This window comes from Grampus griseus (genome assembly GCF_964374135.1).
Source record: "Grampus griseus genome assembly, chromosome: 7".
Lineage (NCBI taxonomy): Eukaryota > Metazoa > Chordata > Mammalia > Artiodactyla > Delphinidae > Grampus > Grampus griseus.
In genome coordinates this window covers 101,865,790-101,871,926 of record NC_139001.1, presented here as the reverse complement: position 1 = coordinate 101,871,926, position 6,137 = coordinate 101,865,790, and the positions used below count along the sequence as shown (strand labels likewise).

Here is a 6,137-nt window from a genome sequence, read left to right as displayed (position 1 = left end):
TTGGAGTTTTCCTAGAAGTTTATTCAGAAGCTGACTGTGTTTTCATTCCTTCTCCAGGAAGGAGTTGCCTAAGGTAACCCTACATTTAACCTATTGAGGACTTGCCAGAATGTTTTCCAAAGCAGCTGTGCTCTTTAACACAGGTTTTGCAAATGCAATTTCCTGTGACCCCTTTCTCCCATTTCCTCCTCTTTTAGAACTTGTCTCAAATATCACCTCCTCAGGGACACCTTAGCTGACCTTCAAGACTAGTTCAGGCCTCTTTATTACATGCCCTCATCACAACAAAATTAATTTTTGTGTAAAGTTTTATTAACTTTGAGACTCTTTGTGCCTCAGTTTATCCATTTATGTATTTATTTGTAAAATAGGGGTAATGCTGTCTAAATTACACATGAGAATATTAGAGTTAAAATGTCTAGCATCTCAAAGCCTAGCACATAGTAGGGCTAAAAATGGCAGTTATTATTTTAATATCCTCTGTATGGAATATAAGATCAGAACCATGACTGCACATTCACTAAGTATGAACCAGACATAACTTGTTTTCCCACAGTTTTTTGTTCATAGCTAGTTGATACTTGCTTTGTTGCTTAGAAATGTTTAACAGCAAACAAACAGGTGACAGAGTTGTAAGAAAATATAATAGAAAGAAGATGTAAATAGAAAAAATTCTATTTATTAATTTATTTGAATTGGGAAAATGGCTAATATTTGATTTTAGAAGAAAAGACCTTAGTTTAGCTAAAGGAATCCCAGGATTGGGTGGGGCATATTTCATGAACCATGATTCTTAACAACATATACAAAGATTTTTTTTTCATTTGCATACCATTAGTCCCTCAGACTCTTGAAGAGCCAATGCTCACATTTACTTCTGCTTTTTTCCCCTGAAGCTTGGCCAAGGCAGAAGCTAGTTCCCCAGTATGACAGTGATACTCTCCGGCTGAGAACTGGGCTACTGATCTGTTTCTCAGAAGCTCCCCAAGGCCGGCTATGCTGAGGAGAATCCACAGAGAACCATTTGGAAGTGAGAGTTGGCAGCATCTCACCTCCTGCCCACATTTGCAGCTATAGTGTAAGTGTCATGCTCCAGACAGTGCTAGTATTGCTAGAGATTAAAGGGGAAAATGCTGGTCAGGGACCAGTAGTGGATGCAGGGACTGTTGACAGCCTTTCCAACCTGGAGAGTGAGGAGTTGAGATCTTGCAGTCACAGTTGAGGCAAGGCAGATTAGGGCTTTGGGGTACCTCCCATTGCTAGATTCTAAGACTTTTCTAAGCTGAGTGTTGGGCAAGTGCAGAACAAGGTGGGGGAAATACTCCCTTCTTTCAGGGGGCTACCAGAGGAGAAATACAATTTATCAAGAACTGTCCTTAGGAATCTCCCAGGTTGATGGAACTTTCCTTTTCTGGCCTCATTTTCTTCTTTGTATTTCAAGTCTTCTACTGAGTGCCCTGTGGATGCTGGGGACCCCAGGTTCCCTGCTGGTCCCTGGCCTGTATTGGATGCTGTTGGTACATTCCAGTTGCCTGATGGACATTCATCCCCTGCTGTGAGGTGTGGCTGATAACCACTCCCTGCTGTCTCCTTCCCAGAGAGTGGGAGCCTTCTCAAAAGAGGTGGTCCTCCACTGTACCATCCTCTCCTCCCTTCTTGCCTCAAGGTGGGGCCAATCCTAAATTACACTGAAGCTCATCTCCAGCTGAGACCACATCCTTGCTCTTGTTCACCTGTCTTATCCTGCTTCCGTCTCTCTTCTCCTGGAAGCATTCTTTCATAAACCACTTGAATAAGAATCACTGTCTTAGGCTGTCCTTCTAGGGAAGCCAAGATAGTGCCCCTGTTCAAGCCTTCCTTCTGTTTTCTTTTCAATTACTACCTGTCTCTACTAGGTGAAGATGGATCATATTAATAATTGATCATAAATAAACCCTCCTAGTATATTTGTAGGCTAAATGTGTTACTTTTCCTGATAACATAATAACTTACCACCAATAATTTATTTTTAGGACTTCTTTTTTTTTTTTTTTTTTTTACTTTTATTTGCATTTATTTTTTGCAGCATTTATTCCCGGGCCATAAGTTTTTATTTCTTCAATTTATTCTGGGTTATCTTTTTCCTCTGGGCAACCTCCTCTTCTGGTTTAGGAACAATGTGTTCTTTTTCAGTAAGGATCATCTCAATGTGGCAGGGAGAGCTCATGTATGCGTTGATCCGACCATGAGCTCTATAAGTCCTGCACCACATCTTGGGGGCTTTGTTCACCTGGATATGCTCAATGACCAGAGAATCTACATCTAAGCCCTTAAGTTCAGCATTACTCTCTGCATTTTTGAGCATGTGCAGTAAAAAATTCAGCACTCTTTTTGGGCCACCGACCCTGTGTCCAGCCCCACTCTTTGGCCTGGGCACACCTACCAACTCCACCATTGTAACAACGGAATGGCACACACTGCTTCTTTAAAGTGACATCGTTCAGATACTTGGTGGCTTTTCGGATATGCATACCCTTAATGGCCTGGGCTGTTTCACGAGTGTTCTTAAAGTGAACACGAAGATTTGAACCTCTCGACTTGCATGACTTTGTGGAATTTTCTGGGTCAAGTGAATAGCGAACCATTTTTAGAGGTCACCTCAGGCCGCTGACCGGAAAAGTAGGACCTCTTAAGTAGCGATCCCAGTGGGCAAATGTCAGTGGAATTGTAGGAGTATGGCTGACAGTGTCTGCAGGGAGGAGAAGGAAGGGTTGCTTTTGGTCAGTTGGAACTTTCAGCATCCATTCCAGAAAGACTTTCTGAATCACCCTCACCATCTGCAATGGACTGAATGTCTGTTTCCCCCAGATTCAAATGTTAAAATCTTAATCTCCAGTGTGATGGTATTTGGTTTGGAAGATAACAAAGTCATGAGGGTGGAGTGCTCATGAATGAGATTAGTGACCTTATAAAAGGGACCCCAGAGAATTCTCTCTGCTCTCCACCAAGTGAGGATACAAGGAGAAGTCAGCAGTCTGCAACCCGGAAGAGGACCTTCAGCAGAACCCGACCATGCTAGCATCCTGATCTTGGAATTTCAGAATTGTGAGAAATAAATTTCTGTTTTTTATAAGCCACCTAGTCTATGTGGTACTTTGTTATAGCAGCCCAAACTGACCAAAACACCATCCCTGTCTACCAGTGAATTGAACTCTCCTTCCTTGATCTGATGAGTACCCCTTTATTGAACTTATCATATTGCATGGTGATTACTTGTTTTCCTGGCTCCCTCCCCCACTAGACTAGGAGTGTCTGGAGAGCAGGGACCTTGTCCTATTCATTTCTATATCCTCAGTGCTACTCAGAGTGCCTGGAACCCTCTGTGAATTCAATAATGCATGTGACTGATAGAAGTCCACCTCCTTCTCCTCCGCTTTCATGTATACTGGGACCTCGGCACACATGACATTTTGGGTGGGATAAAATCTTTAGAATATTAATCAATTGTCTTTCTTCACAATATTTCCCAGATTTTGAGACTGGAAAATGTTACTCCAGGCTGAGGGAAAGAGAAGAGAGAGAGGTGATGAGAAATGGGAAGCTGGTGGGTCTCCGAAATAGCCTGGGGGTGGGGTGATGGTCAGGCAGAACCCAAGATAGACTTATGAGGTCCAAGAGCAGAGAGGGCCCTTACTGCCTTTCCCTAGTGGGTCCTCTGTTAGGAAGGAAGACCCAGAGGGAGAGGAGGGTACATGGTGAGTCTAAGCAGAGGGACCTTACATAGGAAGTCAGTGTTTCCTGGGAACTAGGCCAATCCAGAGGTGATAGACTTTTTCCTATATACCCAAGGGACCCAGGAGTGGCTGGAACTGAGGGGCCAGTTGGCTGGGTAAGATATGACTCAGCATCTCCCTGATCCTACAGACTGAGGACTAACCAGATGGAATAACGCACTGGAAGAGGGGCAACTCCCAGCCCACAGAAATTGTTCTGCTATTTTTGTGGATTAAGGAGTCAAACAAGAGAGTAAATTTGAGTTATGGAAAACATTTTAAAGGCTACTTTTAGCGCACAGCTCAACTCCAGACTAAGACTTTTATTTACTTTATGCTAAGAAGTAAAAGTGAAAACCCTAAGCAAACGAATCAATACTATTGATCAACAGTGGACATAAGAGTCAGGGAGATGCAGGCTAAGGAGGGCCTGGGGTCTAGGGCGTGGCTCACTGGATTTCAAGGACCCAGTGGAGCGATATACTGGTTGCCAATGAGGACAGGAACAAAATGATAGGTGATCTTGGGCTTTTTCAATTCCAAGTACACCACCCATGAACATCTTATAAATATAACAGGGGGGCCCAGACATTTAAAAAAGTCAACCAGAGGAACTCCGACAAAGAGGTATCCCCAGGCACTGTTGTGGTGGGGATATTGAAACTGCTGTGGCTGTGAATACTGAAAACAGTGCCAAGTGCTCACTTGCCTGGAGTCAGAAAGGCAGCCTGGAAAACTTCGCTTGACAAATCTAATCATTATTTTTTCCCCTGGATATTCTTGGGCTGACTCAAGACTGCTTGGATATCCATATATAGAGATAAATATCCATATTCAGACATAAATGCCGACAGATAAATACTCCTATGTAGACATAAATACACAGATATTATCACTTATTGAATACTTACAGTTTGGGGGGTTCTATATATGATTTCACATATATTATCTCATTTTTTTCTCCCTTCAGCAACGAAAGGTGGATGATATTAATCTGTTTTTACACAAGAGGAAATTGAGTGGTGAAATAACTTGTCCAGGCTCTCAAAGCTAGAAAGGGGTAGGGCCTTCCTACATGATTGTGCATAATCAACACTGACTTTTCTCTATGTAGTTATGGTGGATGGATTTATAATGATCATCCCCTGCTCCTCAACCCTCACTATTCAGCTCATCCTATTTATCAACATTATTGGCAAGAGCCATATGTGAATGATCCTAACACAATTGTATGAAACAGAGAGACAGTAGCTCTGGAGAAAGGTCGTGTGTGTGTGTGTGTGTGTGTGTGTGTGTGTGTGTGTGTGTGTGTATGGGCATACATACACACATATGCAGGCACACATGTTGTGTTTCACACGTGTGGAAATAGAAATTCAGAGAAGAAAGTGACTTGCTCAAGGGCCCATGAACCAAGTCTAGAGGAACCCTGGGGTGCTTCTACTTGAGAGATAGAGAGATGGAGTTGTGGGTCACCAGCTCAGCCTAGAATTGGGAGGCTGCCCTATGAAGGGGCAAGGCACTAACCACCTTGCTAACTCTTCCTAAACCAGCTCTCATCTTCAGAATCTGACCTCAGTGTGATTTTTCAGAACATCAGATATCCCTGCCTTAAGATGAAGGCATGGGTATATTTTCCTAAACCAAATTGAAATGGATTTTGGATTAGCTCCTATTGTTCAGAAAGATCCTCTCTGTACTGGTTGCTTTGAAGTTCCCTGGCCTCCCAGTACCCAGAGTCTCCTCTGGGAGTTGTGTTGGAGATTGTTCTGTTATCTTCTTTCCATTCCTGACCAGGCAGGTTCACGAGCTGACCTGTCCCTTCGCCAGGTCTGCACCAGGCCCTAAGGTCCAGACACGACCCACTTGCTGCCTTAGACCATCAACCAAGCCCTTGCTTCCCTTGGAAGAATGAAACTTAGAAGCATTTATATATATTTTTGTTACATAAATTTTTTAAAATAAAAAATATTAGAAATAGAAATATAATAAAACACCCATGTACCTTCTACACAGATTTATTTATTTTTTTAAGAAATAAAACATTACAAATATAATTAAAAAGTTCCTTCTGTATCCTTTCTGGCTCCCATGTTCTCCCACAGGCAAGTACTACGGCAACAAATATAACTATTCTACATGTATTTCACATTTTTATGATATATTCATATGCACATAAAATATTATAAACTTAAAAGATATAAACTCATACTGTATATGAGTTAAGTTTTATATTTAATATAAACATAATTTATATATAACATATACTTATATAAAATTATATTTATATACTGCATAAACTTTAAGCTTAAATTAAATATTATAATAATTTAATTAAGAATGAAATTATTTCTACAAACATAAACTAACATATTTATTATTATA

At 41.4% G+C, this 6,137-nt stretch overlaps 1 pseudogene across 1 annotated transcript; it reads right to left on the bottom strand.

The window, feature by feature from the left end:
- Window positions 1-2,068: 2,068 nt before the first annotated feature.
- LOC309825231 (large ribosomal subunit protein uL22-like) lies at window positions 2,069-2,643 on the bottom strand (annotated as a pseudogene). Its single transcript has one exon. The product of its transcript is annotated as a large ribosomal subunit protein uL22-like (transcript).
- Window positions 2,644-6,137: the final 3,494 nt, after the last annotated feature.